The sequence below is a fragment of the Eubalaena glacialis genome, chromosome 6 (assembly GCF_028564815.1).
Source record: "Eubalaena glacialis isolate mEubGla1 chromosome 6, mEubGla1.1.hap2.+ XY, whole genome shotgun sequence".
NCBI lineage: Eukaryota > Metazoa > Chordata > Mammalia > Artiodactyla > Balaenidae > Eubalaena > Eubalaena glacialis.
The window spans coordinates 127,142,375-127,160,120 of record NC_083721.1 but is presented as its reverse complement, the minus strand read 5'-3'; the positions used below and the strand labels follow the sequence as shown (position 1 = coordinate 127,160,120).

The following is a 17,746-nucleotide window of genomic DNA, read 5'->3' as shown; positions in this document are numbered from 1 at the left end:
GACTACATACCGATTTAAATGTGTTGTATATGTAAATATATACAGCACACAAAGTCAAAAGACCAATGATAGAGAAAAGTGCGTATTTGCAACACACAGCTAATATGTGCCTAAAGATACCTATATTAGGTATCAAAGAGCACCTACAAATTGATAAGAAAATGACAAACAAATCAATCGAAAAATAGGCAAAGGATATGGAAAGGCAATTCACAAAAGAGACATACAAATGGTCAATAAACTTACTAAAAGTTATTCAAACTCACCCATAATACTAACCCCTATACAGTGCTCATTATAAGCCAGGCACTTTTCATAGAGCTTTACATCTATTTACTCACGTAATCCTTATAGCAACCCTGTAAGGGGGTACTTTGATTATCTCCATTTGACAGATGTGAAAAGTATCTTAAGACTCTTGATTAAGGAAATACAGCCATTAAGTGTCAATATTTGGGCTTCAGACTCTGTGCTTTTAACCACTATACTTAGAGTCAGGGAAATGGAAATTAAAACAAAAGCAAGATGCCAATTTTTACCCATCAGATTGGTAAAACTTAAAAAGAGTAATAACACACAGTGATGGCAAAGACATGAGAGAATGTTCAGTCTCATATATTGCTGGTAGGAGTATGACTTGCTTCAGCTTTTTTGAGAACCATCTGGAAATATCTATAAAATTAAAAATACACACAAAAAATTTGAGTCAACAATCTCACTTTGGACAATCTATTCCATAGGAATAAAATATGAAAGTATAAGTGCAAGAATATTTATTGCAGCATTACTCTAATGGCAAAACAAACAAATGAACAAAAATATCTGGAAAAAAACCCTCTTTGTCTATCAGAATGATTGAGCAACATATGATTGGCCATACCAAGAGTTAGATCACTCTTTCCCAAACTTGGATCAACCTTATACCATTAAAACATTCGTATTTGAGTTGGCTTCAGAGTTCTCCAGAGGAACAGAACTAAAAGGAGTTATATTATCATATATATAGAGAGAGAGACAGAGAGAGAGAGAGAATTTATTATAAGGAATTGGTCACAGAATTATGGGGGCTGAGAAGTCCCATGTTCCACCATCTGCAAGGTGTAGCCCCAGGAAAGCCAGTGGTACAGTCCTGAGAACCAGGAGAGCCCATAGTATAGGTCTCAGTCCAAGGGCAGGAGAATATCGATGACCCAGCTCAAGCAGAAAGGCAGAGAGAGGCCAAATTCTCCCTGCCTCTGCCTTTGTGTACTATTCAGGCCCTCAACAGATTGTCTGATACTCACCCACACTGGGGAAGGCCATCTGCTTTACTCAGTCTACCAATTCAAATGCTAATGCTAATTTCATCCAGAAACATTCTCACAGACACACCCAGAAATAATGTTTAGTCAGATATCTGGGCACCCTGTGATCCAGTCAAGCTGACACATTAAATTGACCAGTACATGGGAATTTGTTATGAAATGAAGTTTTTATAGCACCATAGTCAATAGAAAACCAATATTACTTGCTGTAACTAGAAAGTATCTATAATAATTAATACGACAACAACAAAAGGATGTTATTCATTTCTAGTTAGATAGCATGGCCTACAGAAGATCTTAATCCTGAGCCAAGCTCTCTACAAAAAAGTGAACTCTCAAGTATCAGAGAGATATTAAAGACACACACCACGTGATACAGAGTCATTTAATGCCTTGTTATAGGCCATCTAATCTCCTTGGAGCCCACAGTACCGAGCATCCCCAACTTCTGTAAACATACAGGAGATCCTTATCTGAAGGATCTGAAGAGAGATTCACAATTTACTAAATTAAAAAAAAAGCAAGTTGTTGACAATTCCAGCTTTTGTACAACAAGCAAAGTTAAAAGAACCCTCTGTATATGGATTGAAGTTTGTCTTGGGGAACACGTGGAGATGTAGAAGAATATCTTTTTTTTTAAGTATGATTATTTATTTATTTTGGCCTCTTGGCATGAGGGACCTTAGTTCCCTGACCAGGGATCGAACCTGTGCCCCCTGCAGTGGAGGCATGGAGTCTTAACCACTGGACCACCAGGGAAGTCCCATGAATATCTTAAGTATTACCACAGGACATTGCCATTTTTGTAAGTCAAAAATGATCTAAAGTTGGCATTTTAATATAGTCCCACCTAATAAAACACTAAGGATGTTAACATTGATTATGTGAAGGAGTGATGGAAAATCTTTTATTACATTGCTTTTAATTATAAGCATGTATTGCTTTTGAATTTTTCTCAATTCTAATAAAAACACTTTAAAAGGAATGAATGAGAGCACTTAGCCTGAGCTGTCAAAAGCTGTGAATAAGCTGCAAGTCTTTGTTTATGTGTCAATTATATCTCAATAAAGCTGGGGTGGGGGGGGAGGGGAGGAAAAAATGCAAGTTCTTGGGAGGGTCACACCATTTCTCTAATCCACCTCAGCACTATTGACATTTGGAGTTGGATAATTCTTTGCTGGGGGTATGGGGGAGCTGTCCTGTGTATTGTAGGGTGTTTAGCAGTATCCCTGGCTTCTACGTATCCCTGACAGTAACATCCCCCCAGCCCCAACCAAAAAACAGCCAAAAATGTCTGCAGACGTTGCCAAATGTCCCCTGGGGGCAGAATGACCCTGGATGAGAACCACTGCTCTAGTCCTCAATTTCTCATCAGTGACGGGAGACCTTGAACCAAGTGCTTTCCACGCTCCCTTGAAGCACGAGCATTCCCTGATGGCATCAACATGGATGGAATCTAGAAATGTGCTTTCCAGAAGCTGTTTTCCTCCAGAGCCACTAGGGGGAGCACTCTGCAATACAAAGGCCAAGACAGAGGCCTGGGGGAACTTGTTTGCCCCTCCTCCTTGGACTTTGCTGTCGGTTCCCAACGCCCCAGCCTTTAATAAATAGCCTTTGATGTTGAGTGATGATAACCCTTAACCACGAGGCATGAAGAGCTATTTGTCTTGTGATTTGTGCCATAAAAGTCGTTGTTTTAGATATGGTGGAAGAGTGCAAAATGTTCTTTACTTTTTCAACATTCTTTGTAAGGCAGTTAGATGAATCATACCACAAAAAAGAAGCTGTGCATCTCCATGAGGAGAGTCTGTGGAACAACGAGGCTAAAAGGTGAAAGATCTAGTTCTCTTCCTGGTCCTGCCACTTCCAGGCTGTGTGATGTTGACCAAGTCTCTTAACCTTTCTGGTTATATATAAGAGAGCTGAGGAGATAGGCTGAGAAGTTACTTACTTAAGGTTAAATACTGAGTTAAATGGTCAAACATGGATTTGGATCTGACCTGTCAACTTCATGGGATAGTTGTGAGAATCAAATGAGATGGAGTAGGTGAAAGAGTTTTGAAAAATAGAAACCACCATGCAAGTTCAGGGTGTGCATTTGCAGATACTGTGGGAGTGAGAAGAGGTGATAGCTAAGAGATAGCCTGGTGGGGGTGGAGGATGGGGGGGAGGGAACTGGGTGAGGGTAGGTCCAAACGGGTTACAGAAGATATTCCTCCATCAAAGTGTTATAAATTACAGGAAAAGGCCTCAATGTCCCCAAATCTTTTACTACTGACAAGACATAAGGTTTCAATCCCCATCAAAATTAACAGGCCACTTGGAGGGGTATTACTTTACGCTCTTATGAGATATTTATACACCTTAATGAAAGTGAAAAATCTATTCCAGGGGACTTCCCTGGTGGCGCAGTGGTTAAGAATCCGCCTGCCAATGCAGGGGACACGGGTTCGAGCCCTGGTCTGGGAAGATCCCACATGCCGCGGAGCAACTAAGCCCGCGTGCCACAGCTACTGAGCCCACGTGCCACAACTACTGAAGCCCGTGCGCCTAGAGCTCCGTGCTCCACAGTGAGAGAAGCCTCCTCAGTGAGAAGCCCCCACACCGCAATAAAGAGTGGCCCCTGCTCCCCGCAACTAGGGAAAGCCCGCACACAGCAACAAAGACCCAATGCAGCCAAAAAATAATTAATTAATTAATTTTTAAAAAATCTACTCCAACACTGATTTTTAAACTTTTTAAAAACCCTGAACCACAGTAAGAAATAGGTTTCACAGAGAGACCCAGCTCACACACGTTATAAAACTGAAACAGAAGTCTTACGTGTAATGCACTTGGAAATTTTCTATTCTGTTTTCTTTTATTCTGTCACTGGAAACCAATGCTCGTTTTGACACAATAGACAGTGGGTCTTGACTTTCAGTTTTAAAAGCATTGTACCAGAAGTTTTCATGGGAGAAGAGGAGGAAACAGGGTCCTGGTGCTGGGTAAGGGAAGAAACAGAGATAGGGCCCCCAAACATGACTCAGGGAGCCTCAGAGATGAACTTTTTACATTTTTCTAGGGGCTGATTCTTTGAGGAGGAAGAAAAAAGAGCAAAAATCCCAAATTCACCTAAATGAGTGAGGATGGGCCACTGAGCAGTAGCCTCCAGGCTCGATTCTCAGAGGTCCTGTTCTAAACCCCACACCATTAACGTAAAGTCTGGATGGGCGTAATCACCACCACAACAAAAAATAAAACCCTACCTTTATTGAGCCCTTCTTATACATCAGACATTGCACTAAGCACTTTATATGAGTGATGGGACAAAAATTAAGCTTGAGTGCTCCCTGATTTTCCTTTCTTCCTGCTCACTAAGAAGAGTTCTGGCTTTGCCTGTTCAGTTTCTTTTCCTGCCCCATCAGAAGAAGAACTGGACAGAAGTAGAGGGACTGGATGAACACTGGTTAGGGCTGGAGAAAAAGCTTTGTAGGGAGCTTGGGAGAAAGAAGGGGAGGCTAAAGCTGTGGGGTATAAAGGGCTTGGCTATGAGGGGAAAAGGCTGTTAAGAAGAATTGCAGGGGGCTCTGTATGATGTTTGAGAAATGCAAGTATTGAATATAAGTTAATTTGAAGTTACTTTTTGATGACTGGGCTGGATTTCTCAGACTATAACATCATCCTGACACTGGCCCAGGTGGGTCATGGTCTTAATAGGGTTACATAAGCACTATCTTATTTAATCCGCATTACAAACCCATGAGGTGGTGTTGTTTTTCGGTTTTGGGGTTTTTTTTTTCAGACTAGAAAAGGAGGCTGGTATAGTCTAAGTAACATTAAACTCATACAGCTAATAAATTTGGAAAAATACTCCCCAAGTTCATCTATAGGTAGAACATGATCTCCGTCAAAATCCCAGCTGGATTTTTTGCAGAAATTGAAAAGATAATCCTGAAAATCATATGGAAATGCAAGGGATCCAGAATTGCCAAAACAACTGTGAAAAAGAATAAAGTTGGGCTTCCCTGGTGGCGCAGTGGTTAAGAATCCGCCTGCCAATGCAGGGTACACGGGTTCGAGCCCTGGTCCGGGAAGATCCCACATGCCGCGGAGCAACTAAGTCCGTGCACCACAACTACTGAGCCTGCACTCTGGAGCCCGCGAGCCAAAACTACTGAGCCCGTGTGCCACAACTACTGAAGCCCGCCTGCCTAGAGCCCATGCTTCGTAACAAGTGAAGCCACCGCAATGAGAAGCCTGCACACCGCAATGAAGAGTAGCCCCCGCTTGCTGCAACTAGAGAAAGCCCGCACACAGCAACAAAGACCCAACGCCGCCAAAAATAAATAAATAAATAAAATTTTTAAAAAAAAAAAGGTTTAAAAAAAAAAAGAATAAAGTTGGTAGACTCATACTTCTGAATTTCCAAACTTTTTGTGAAGCTACAGTAATCAAAACAGTGTGGTGCTGGTGTAAGAAGAGACATCTAGATCAATGGAATAGAATTAAGAGTCCAGAAATAAACTAATATTTGTGGTCAGTTGAAATTTGACAAAGGGGTCAAGACAATTCGTTGGGGGAAAGAATAGACTATATTTAAATAACTTTTAAAATTCTAGATCAGTTTTAGATGTACAGAATTCTTGTGAGAATAGTCTTTTCAACAAATGGTTCTGGAACAACTGGATATCCATGTGCAAAGAATGAATTTGGATCCCTACCTTACATAAAAATTAACTTCAAGTGAATCATAGACCTAAACGTAAGAACTAAAGCTATAAAACTCTTAGAAAACTCAGGTGTAAATCTTTATGACCTTGGGTTAGACAACAGTTTCTCAGATGTGACACCAAAAGCACAAATGATAAAAGAGAAGATAGATAAGTTGGACTTCATCAAAGTTAAAATTTTTTTCTCCTTCAAAGACTACCATAAAGAAAATGAAACACCTACAGACAGGGAGATGTATTTGTAAAACATATAACTGACAAAAGCTTTGTATCCAGAATATATAAAGAACCCCTACAAGTAAAAAATAAAAAGACAAATAATTTAATTAAAAATGAATAAAGGATTTGAATTGTCTAATTCACCAAAGAAGGTATACAAATGGCCAATAAGTTCATGAAAAGATACTCAACATCATTAGTCATTAGGGTAATGCAAATCGAAACCAACATGAGATACTACATCACACCTAGTAGGATGGCTAGAATCTAAAACACGGACAGTAAGATTGTTGGTGAGGATGTGGAGAAATCAGAGTTCTCACACATCACTGATGGGAATGTGAAATGGTACAGCTCTTTGGAAAACAGTTTGACAGTTCTTCAAAATGTTAAACATAGAGTTACCTTATGACCCAGCAATTCCACTCCTTGGTATCCACCCAAGAGACACGAAAACATATGTCCACACAAAAACTTGTACTCAAGTGTTCATGGCAACACTATTTGTAACAGCCAAAAATGAAAACAATGTGTTCATCAGCTGATGTATGGATAAACAAAATGTGCTTATAGCTACACAATGGAATATTATTTAGGCATAAAAAGGAATGAAGTACTGATATACTCTACAACATGGGCAAACCTTAAGAACATTATGCTGAATGAAAGAAGCCAGACACAAAAGGCCACATATTGCATGATTCCATTTATACGAAGTGTCCAGAAGAGGCAAGTCTACAGAGACAGAGAGAAGATTAATGTTTGCCCAGGACTGCGGGGAAGTGGAGGCAGATGAGGAATGACTGCTAGTGGGCACAAGGTTTCTTTTTGGGGTGATAAAAATGTTCTAACATGAGGTTATAGATCACACACTTCTATAAATAGACTAAAATCCATTGACTTGTACACTGTAAGTGGGTTAACTTTAGGGCATATAAATTATACCATAATAATAAATTGTTTTTTAAAAAGTGATTGAGATGAGAAAAATTGGAGGCAGCAAGTACAGACAAGTCTTCTAAGTCTTTGTTGTCGTTTTTTAAATTTCCAGTATACAACTGCATTTGTTGTACCAAAGAGGAGGGTTCTCCAGATGGCGTAGAGGTTAGGGGTGTCGCTGTACTTACATCTCTGTGTCCTCAAATAGATGTTTTGCCCAGTTCTCTGATTTTATCCTCACTGTTAGAATCAACCCCAGAGCATACAATGCAAGGAGCTGCGTCTCACTTTAGCTTATTCGTCATTTCTCCTTCTTTGCTTTATCTTTCTCTTCACATTATCCTGGTCCCACAAGGTAGATTGAAAAAAAATCAGCCTCTGTTCATCTAATTAGAGAAATAAATACCCATGTATATGAAGCAAGCAAGGCCATGGAGCCTTTGGGGAAACAGCAGGGAGGTGACCAGGGGCATTTTCTGCAGAGAGAAAAAAGAATCAACAAGCCTTTGCCAGAAATGCCTGGAACTTAAAGCGCTCTCCTCACCCCAAGGTCAGGCTCTGTGCAGATGTTGACAGTGACCCGGGTTGCTGCTGCCTTGATCCAAAGCATGTGGCTTTCTCTCTTCTGAAACTCACCTCTGCTAATTCCTCCTGCCTGGGGAGTCAGACCCCACAGCACAAGTGAAAGTCCTCAGAGTGGCAACTGGCAGCAGTTCTAGGAACAAAGCAACGACGTCCCCAACGATCAGAGGATTGATTTCCTGAGCCCAGGAGAGGGATCCTGTGACCAGACACCCTGCCCCACAGTGGAAAGGAGAGCCGCGGAATGGCATCATTGAGGAGGCCAGAACCTCTCTGCCCACTGCCACAAGGGGCTGGAAAGTCCTGGCTTTTATCTTCTTCTTGGAATCATGGAAAAGTACAAACCACAGAATCATGAACCATAGGGGGAGAAGGTACCTCCAAGGTCATTCTTAGCCAGGGCCCGGATACCCCCATAAACGGATGTTCTCCCCTTGCCAGCCCTCCTCACCTTGGCTCGAGTACAGCCACTGACGGGACTCTCACTCCATCCCAGAAAGGCAGCTGATTCCTGGTAGGGCAGCGCTCAGGGCAGTGACTGCCGTTGTCAGGTCCAGCTCCATTTCCTGTCACTTCCAGCCCCTCCTGGTGCTTTGAAACCACATGACAGTTCCAGCTCTTTCTCCAAGTCTCGGGGTCTTTGAGAATGCGCTCGTGTCATTCTTCCCCGTTGTCTTCATGTCTGCCGCAGGCTTGTGCCTTTAGCTGCACTCACCCTCCCACCCACACCCCTGAGGCCAGGGGGCAATAAAGATAAGTCTGGGCCTCTGAGCTGCTCTGTCCACTGTGCTCTCAGACCCTGCATCCGCCACGCACCACCAGACCTCCCTAGCTTTGTCTTCTGGTTCTAGCTCCTCACCGCCCCTTGAACCCGACCAGACTTGCCCGCCCCCTGCCCCACCCCCCCGGCCACTCTGAGTATCCAAGCTTCAGACACCGTGTTGACCCATCGAAAGAGCTTGAGGCCTGCTACCCTAAACAGATCATCCCTAATTGCTCCACTATTTCCTCATAGGATTTGGTTTCAAGCCCCATCATTACCCTCATTTCCCCTCACCTGGACAGGCTACTCTTGGTCAATATTCATTCGTTCGCTCAGCCACTCAGCATCATGGTTGAGAACACAGGATTTGAGATCAGATGATGCAGACTCTGCCCCTAACTAGCTATGAGACTTTAGAGAAGTGTCTTCATCTCTCTGAGCACCTCATCTGTAGAACTAGGAATAATAATAGTACCTACCTCATAGCTTTGTCACGATAAAAATAAACGAAATAATCTCTAAAGCACTTAGCACAGAGGCTCCAACATTCACTGCAAGTATTCGATACATGTTCTTCACTATTTTATTTTAAAATGATCATTCACTTATACATCATGTGTTTACTGCTCCCCGCGGCAGGCACTGGGATATAAATACCTCTCTTAAAGAGAGGGGCCCCCTTCAATCCAGGATGTGCAAGCTCACACTGGTACCCAGAGAGCAGAGAGCGGAGGCCCAGGGTCATGGTACGAAGGCAGAGAATAGACACTGAGCACTGCTTGCTGCCCAGGGTGGGTGACAAGGGCACTTGCCACCTTTCCAGATCTCTTGAGTACCACAGCAACTCCCTGGGTAAGGTGGCACCACAGGGAAGCGGGGGGATGCCGGAGGGTGAGGTGAGAAATCCCCAGAGAAATACCCTCCCCTGCTTCTTCTTTGGCAGAAAGCGGCCATGCCTCTGCCATGCAGGAGGGCGATGTCCCCTGGGGAGGCCTTGCTGCATCTGCCTGGGACGGTTCCGGAAGTAGGAAGGGAGGCCGGGGGTGGGGAGGCGGCAGGAATGTTCTGGCCTGCTGCTCGTCCAGGCGAGTGTCCCGAGAGGAGGGCCTCTGGACATCAAAGATTCCTTTTGTCCCCTTCCGAGTGGCAGGGCAGACCGGCCACTGGCGATGACTCAGGCCTGGCCCTGACGTCACCCACGCCCGGCCACTGGCCTCCCTCTGCAGCCAGGAAACTGGCTGGGGAGTGGCACTCGCAGGCTGCAGCAAATCTCAAAATAAGGAGGCAACTGCCTCTCTCCTCCTCCTCCTCTCCATCGCCCCACAGCACACCTTTCTTTTCTTTTCTGCTGCTGCTTTTTTTTTTTGAAGCCTCACGGAAGGTTTTACTTATAGATCAACTTTCAAAATGTAGGAAGTCAGAATGGGTGACATCATCAGAAAGATATGTGGAGCTGATCTCGACAAGAAGTGAAGAACCCAGAGCAAGAAGGCGGTTATAACTCCTGAGTCCAGGGAGTTGGCAGCGTCTGGGTTTCAGAGGAGCCAGCGCCTCCGAGTAAGTGAAGGCCACCCCCAGACCCCCTCACTCAGCACCCTTCACTGTGGGGCGCCATCTTGTTCCCTGACACCTGTGCCTGGCAGGCCCCAGCCCGGAGGGAGGGAATGGGGGCTGCATCTGGGAGACCCTCCGAATACGGCACCAAAGGGATCTCTCTGATCTTTTTCTTCTCCACAGGACCAGACAAGAATGCGTTTCCTCTCGGAAAAAAAAAAAAAAAAAAAAAAATATATATATATATATATATATATATATATATATATACATATACACACACACACACATATATATATATATATCTGTGTGTGTGTGTATCTGTGTATACACACACACACACACACACTAAGGCTGAATTCTGGGGAAAATGGCCTATGTCGTGCCTTCCACCCCGTCACTCCTCTTGTTTTGTTTCCTCTTCCTCCTTCTGCCCTAGTGCTCTGTTTTGGACGGCCAGAATGTTTGTTCAGTTCTGAACTATTTGCTTCCTGGATCTTATACCAAGTAATCAGACACAAAAATAAACCCTGTTCTAGGCAAATACGTGTCCTATGCCGTCAAATGGTATTTTCGCACCTAACCTGTTAAAAGATGGCAGCTCTGGTAAGAAAACGACCACAACCAGCTGCCTTTACCCAGCGTGTTTCTGGTTGCCTGTGGTTGTTCTGGTGTGTACACCTCCACTGTCTCACTGCCCTGTTTACAGAGAGCTTATTTTCATTCCTACGTGTGCCATCGCATCTGGGATGATATTAAACACAAAGACAGATTATAATGTATCTTTGGTGTCTGTTTTAATTTCACCTAAAGAAATCTTAAGTTTTTGCATAGCTTGTAATTTTACAAGCTCTGGAAGTTTCTACCCAAGAGAGTTAAATTTCCGAGAGAAAAGTTTTAACGTGTACATAAGAACTGCAGAGCACACAGACATAGAAATCATACCCAGTTCTCCTGGCTTCCAAAGTCATCTCCTGAGTCATTATCTAGTCTTTGTACGGCTTACTTAGCAGAGAAGAATTGTTCTTTATAAATTCAGTTTTATAATGATGGTGTGGGAGGGTATTTTAAAATGTATCTTATGTTATGAATGCAATAGGGAAGCTTGTTGCTTACTGAAAAAGAGTGACAGATTTCTTTATAAACTGAAAACACCCTTTGGAAATTAACCATGGCACACCAATATATCTGTTTTGTAGGTCTTACATTTTACTTTTTGTTTTATTTTCATATATCAGGTTGTCTTGAAGTGAGGCTCTGCTAAACTACTCTTCTCTGGCTGTAAGAGCTGAATGCTGTGACCATTAATTTGGTGAGTGTCATTTGTCCCTAATGGCTGCTTAAATTTAGTTTACTAAATCTATTCTTTTGCTTTGCAGTAAGGTTTAAGGAAAGGGGAGAAGGCATAGGGACTTCTGCACACAATGATAACAGCTGTATCAAAGAGGGTAATAGGAATAGTTAAGATAGGCTAATTGTTGTAATAGACCGAAAAATGTATAATGACTCAAACATAATAGAAGTTTATTTCTTGGTCTTGTAACAGTAGAGGTTAGTGGGGCAACTCTCTTTCATGCATTCATTCAGAGACATGGGTTGAGAGAGGCTCCACCTTCTAAAGTATGTGGTTTCCAAGGTCACCTGGGATTGTTTCCACTTCCCAGTGGAGGAGGAAAAAAAGAGTGTGAAAAGGTGCACATGGAGATTTTCATGGCCCCTGCCTAGAAGTGGTGCACAACACTTCTACTCATACTCTATTGGCTAAAATGCCAGTCACATGTCCACATCTGACTGCAAAGACGTCTGGGAAATGTAGTCCCTGGGGTGGGGAGCAGCCACTTGCCAGTGACAGCTCAGGAGAGCTTCTGGAGAAAAGAGGTAGTCCTCTCTGGCACAGCATAATAAGGAACTTAGAGATGCTCAAGGATAGGACAGCAGAATGAAGCAGTGGGAGAAATAAACAGTGATCAGATATTTAGAATTCTCTAACAGACACTCTTAGGTAAAGAGTGGGCAAGGAGCAGTGGGTGAGATTTTTCAAGATGCCTCTGTCCATTCTGACCCTAAGCATTTACATGAGCACCATCAGGCCACCAGTGGCCAGTGAACCATGAAGGACATTCTTCTCCCTTTTTTCCCCCCCACAAGGTCCTCTTGGTCTAGGACCATTCTGGCTCAGTTTCCTGGTCCTGGGTCTAGTCATGGTTGTTGGAATTGTCCAACAGAATTCTGTTCCACCAGTGGTCACTAGGAAAGCTCATGGTTTCTTTAACTCATGGTTCTGTCTGCTCTTGGGGGTGTTGGGAAGCTACCCTCCTCCAGATCTTGGCATACTTTTTAATATTGGGAGGTAGTGGAGGGAATTCCTGACAAGATGGGATCTTCAAATCAAGTTATTAGAGAAACATGTAAAAGCAGACTAAAATGGCTCCGGCTGGGGAGATTAATGCTCCCCAAAGGATTTGATATACAATTCTAGCTTTTTCTTTTCAGGAAAAGTTGCAAAACATTTACTGAAATAATGAGTGGTAAGGTTATAAGCCCTGTCTGAAGAACCCTGAACTAATTTGATATTTTATGTAGCCTTTTCACCATTGTTGGTCTTAGTGCAGTATCCCCCTCACTGGTAAATATCAGAAACCACATGGTGGTACCTTTATGATGGTCCCAAGGCATCATAAAGACCTCCAATAAAAATGGACTATACGTGCTCACTTCAACAGCACACACACTATAAAAATGGACTCCAGTCCTTGCCTGAGCTGCCTGGTACCTTCTTCTCTAGTTTTGTTGTCAATATCTGACTAGACAGTCCGGTTTCTGATTATATTTTACCCCTGGACTTGACATTTCTGGCACTCACACCCACACCCTGAAGAATATACATTGTCCATTGTGCGGGAAGGCCAGCTACTGGCTGGTTTAACACAGCTCTCAGGCTCTCATGGAGCCTAACGTCTGGCCTCATCTCCTATTACTGCTGCCTCGCCTCTGCCCAGCCCCCTCACATCTGGAGTGGGCTAAGGAGGAGTGGAATAGAAGAACAAGTTACTTACTGCAAAAGTGCTTCAACCTTTGAAAGTCCATTTTCTTGGTTTGGTGGGTCCCAGAAGTGTCTACTGGGCGGAGAGAGCTGGCTGGGCTAGTGGAGTAAACTAAAAGATAAGACCAGCTTGAACGGGAGAGTACAGTGCCTGTAACAAGGGAGCAGCCAGGAGGAGTAAGTTGAGAACAAGTACCAGGTTTCAAAAGCTGGAGCCAAGTGGGGACGATCTGTTGCTGCATGTACAAGCCTAAAGGATTCTGCCAGGAAGGGCAGGGCCAAAGGCCATGGTCAAGCAGGAAAAGGAGTCAGGGTCCATTCACTGGGGAGACTCATTAGTCATAGCTTGTTAATTTCAACTGCCATGTGATAATGACTCCTCAAAGCACTAAGTATGCAGGAATTGGCAAATGAGTGTGTGTAGAAGGGGTTAGCTGGGGTCAACCTGCTGATTTTTAATGTCTAGCTGCCTAACATGGCAGAGAGAGGAGTGCGGCCGCCAAATCAAAATTTCACTGCCGCCAACACGAACCCTCCACAGGGAATTGGTACAGCACACTGGGTGACACCACGGACCCACCAGCAAGGCAGGGGTAACAAATACACACTTTGTAAATATTTTGATCTTTGACATTTTCAAAAAAGCGTCCAAGTAGACATTATGGGGAAAGTTAGACTTTCTTGAGCTTCCTTAACTTATAATTTTATATTTTATTTTACTTTAAAATTTTTTTTGTTGAAGTATTATTAATTTACAGTGTTGGGTTTGTTTCTGGTGTATAGAAAAGTGATTCAGTTTTATATATATAAATTTTTTTTTTCCGTTCTTAATTCCATATGAGGGATAGAATTCAAATCTCGGGACTCATAGTTTTTTCAGAGCTTAGGTCATCCCTGTTGATTTGTGATACACAGATGTGGTCTGGGCACAACTGGCTGACATAGGCAATGCCTGGACCAGTTGGTTATTTTTAACCCCAGAGGTTTTATACTTTTCATGGCACAGAAGTACAAGCTCCCCTCTTGCTCTGGGTCAGCATTATGAATGTCCTGTTACTCCCTTTGGAGGATTTTGCAATCAGGCCACGTCACAGACACCAAAGCTAAGAATTCACGGTAATGGGGCTTCGTAATTTCTCATGCTGAAATCCCCTGACTTCTTGTCAAGAACGCAGTTGGAAAACACCACACTGAAGACTTCAGGGTTTTGTTTTTAACTCAAGCCTCTGGTTTTCATCAGAAATTTATAGCTTCCTCCTGCTTCCGAAATGGTATTTTTAAAAAATGTAAAACTGAGATTCTGTCAGAATAAGTAAGGAAATATATGTGAAATGGTTTGGGCAACTTAGGAAAATGTGTGGCAACTCAAGTTGTTGATGAAAACAAGTACCATAGTTATGGTCAGCATTGGCGTTTGGCTTTTGATATTGCTATTAATATTGTAAGTATCATATTTATTTATTTATTTATTTTTTGGTCTCTCTAAATTGACTTTCATCTGGAATCCTTAGCACCACTTCCTTTATATATATACATACATATATATATATATAAATTATTTATTTATGTTTGGCTGCGTTGGGTCTTCGTTGCTGAGCGGGGGCTACTCTTCGTTGCGGTGCGTGGGCTTCTCATTGCAGTGGCTTCTCTTGTTGCGGAGCACGGGCTCTAGGCGCGCGGGATTCAGTAGTTGTGGCACGCGGGCTCAGCAACTGTGGCTCACAGGCTCTAGAGCTCAGGCTCAGTAATTGTGGCGCACCGGTTTAGTTGCTCCGTGGCATGTGGGATCTTCCCGGACCAGGGACCAAACCCATGTCCCTGCATTGGCAGGCAGATTCAGATTCTTAACCACTGCACCACCAGGTAAGTCCCCGCACCACTTCCTAACTAGCCAAAGCATGTGGTGTAAAAATTTCAAGGACATTTGAAAAACTTTGACTCTAGGCCAGGAGCCTAACCGCGAAGCTTCTAATCTTATTCAGAGACATTTGACCTGGGACTCACTAAGATCCGTGAGGGGGTAGATTTGAGCCATCTCTCTGCCAAAAAAAGATGCTTCCTGGCATTCGATGGGGCTCCCAGTGCATTGGCCAGAGGAGATTTTGAAAGCACTCCACAGAAGCACTGGCCCTGGGTGGCGTCTCCCAAGCCGGAATAGAGCCCATCATCTGTCCAGAAGCCCCTAAGCAGAGTGCAGTCTCTCTGCTTGGTGTTCTGGGTAGGGGCTGGGGGGATTACACACAGAGGCAACAAGCATGAGATCAACCCAAGAGCAGTAAAGATGTTGTGGAAACTGTGAATTCCCTTCCACATTCCAGTTCCTATAGTCTGTTATCTTCAAATGCAGCAGGAAAGTAGTATCTAGTGAAAAGGACTTTCTCATTGACCCAAATTCCTTGGCATCGACTATATCAAGGTACTTTGCAAAAGAGAATGTAGCTTAAAATTCACCCCAGCACCGGACTCAGTCTATCTGTCTTCCAAGTCCTCTTGCAGCAGCGAGGCCATGGCTGGGCTGGGCTCCTAAGAGGCCACTCTTCCCTCTCTTTTCACTCTACATGAGGCAAATTCCTTTTCTTTACTTTTAAAAAATTTGTAAAAAGAGCCATAACTAGTCACTATACAAAATCTAAATCTGGGAAATACAGAAAAATATCAAGAAGAAACAATCTCTAGTAATCCAACAACCAAGCAACAATTCAATATTAACATGTCAATGTATTTCTTTTCAATTTTTCATATATATTCTTTTCTTCTTTTAAACATTACTGAAATGGTATTTTATATGCTTTTTTTCACCCCACTTAACGTTATGGTGTAAACATTTTTTCAAGTCACTAAATGATTTTGAAAATTTGATTTTTAGTTGCTATGTTTCCATTGCATGGATATATCTTAATTTATCCATTCTTTTTTTATGTACATTTTCATTGCCTCTAGTGTTCCGCTATTATAAACACAAAAACATTCTTGTAGATAAATCTTGGTGGACACCTTAGGCAAAATTCCTAGAATTGAATCAGTAGGTCAAACGACCTATTTTTAAAGTTCCTAATGCATATTGATAAATTGGCCTCTAAAAAATTACCAATGTCTATTTCAAAACCTAAGTCCCCTTCAGTTTCTCATGTTAAAATGCATGCTCCTAGGCCCCAGTGGCATCAAAAGTTCTGAGGAGGGGGCCTAGGAATATGCATTTTAATATACCCTCCCAATCCTTATGCACAGTAAGGCCTGAGAACTATTGTTAATGCTGCATTCAATTCAATAAACATTCATTTTCAGCAACACTTATTAGACAGAAAATAGTTAACCCTAAGCTAATATATCTAAACCAGAATTTAACTTAAAGGCTCTTTTTGGCTTCTGAATTTTAACTTTAATTTCTCCTTAATCGTGGTTTGGTATAGTTGAAAGATTATCAGCTAGGGAGTTAGGAAACCTTATCGTAAATATGAGGTAACTGAGCGTCAGAATGGTTAATTTACTCACTTATGGTTGTTACCCAAAGATTTAGTGGCAAAGGTAGAACTAGAACTTGAATAAACAAAGGGCCCGGATCCACCCAACCTCTGGGTAGCGTTTCCAAGTCCAGGCTCAGTAGTAGTAGCAGTAGCTCGCCACACGACAGGCCAGTAAATCGAGAGACGAGGTGTTGGGACAAAGGGATGGTGACTTTATTCAGAAAGCCAGCAGACTGAGAAGATGGTGAACTAGGGTCCCAAACAACCAGCCTACCAGAGTTAGAACTCAGGCATCTTTTATACTAAAAGGGGAGGAGGTGTGGCTAGTTGTTGCAAACTTCTTGGTGTCGGAATCCTTTGGTCCTGCAGCTGTCCAAGTAGGTCTGGTCACAATGTTCCTATAAACCTCCAACAAGACAAATGTTATTCTCTGTTCTGCAACTTTTTATCTCTATGTGAATGGAGAAGTGTTATACCTTTAAAGGTCAGAGCCTTGAGAATGGGCTATCACTTATATTTCAGGCTATGGGCAACATTGTTTTACAGAACGTGCAGAGCCAGCATGACTAAGCACAGGCCACAGAGCACAAAGGTTAGAGCTAAAGGAATAGATCCACTATGGAGTCAGGTTTGTTCTTCTCTGTTACAGCGGTAGAGACAAGGCGCCGAGAGAAGACTGACTCCTGAAGTGAGCACTTACTTCCACCAGGGAATTTTTATCTGCCTTCTGATAGGCAGGGCATACCTCAGGACATGTGTGGGCAGCCCAGACCCTGCAAGGGTCACCTCATGAGACCACTCTGGGCCCTGAACCCCGAGGTGGTAACACTTAGACCAAGGAGGACACAGGATAGCCACACGGATCCAGACCATGAGGGCTGAGTATGAGGTTGGGTCCAGAATCAGAAGCCAAGAGAACAGTGCAGGGGCAGGCAAGGGCAAGACTCATACTGTGGCAAAAGTTAGGTCGCAGCAGCGTGAGTTGAAAAGACCCAGCCAGAGCTGGGGGGAGCTGCCGTGCATTCAGCCTGGAGGATGGAGTCTCATTACCCAACTTCGTGGTCAGGCAAGGTACTGCCCCAGTCTGCGCCTGCCTCATTATATCCTAAAGGTGCTGTGGGCTGGGCCGCCTTCTGACAGCAGATAAGTAGGAGCACCTGGCTGAA

At 43.2% G+C, this 17,746-nt stretch overlaps 1 protein-coding gene across 1 annotated transcript in view; it reads left to right on the top strand.

The window, feature by feature from the left end:
* The first annotated feature begins 9,758 nt into the window (after positions 1-9,758).
* ZBTB38 (zinc finger and BTB domain containing 38) overlaps positions 9,759-17,746 on the top strand; it is a 75,379-nt gene continuing 67,391 nt past the window's right edge. Inside the window, exons 1-2 of the mRNA XM_061194595.1 lie at positions 9,759-10,076; positions 11,312-11,385. The gene's annotated coding sequence lies outside the window, so the exon portion shown is untranslated. The remainder of the gene's footprint in view (positions 10,077-11,311; positions 11,386-17,746) is intronic.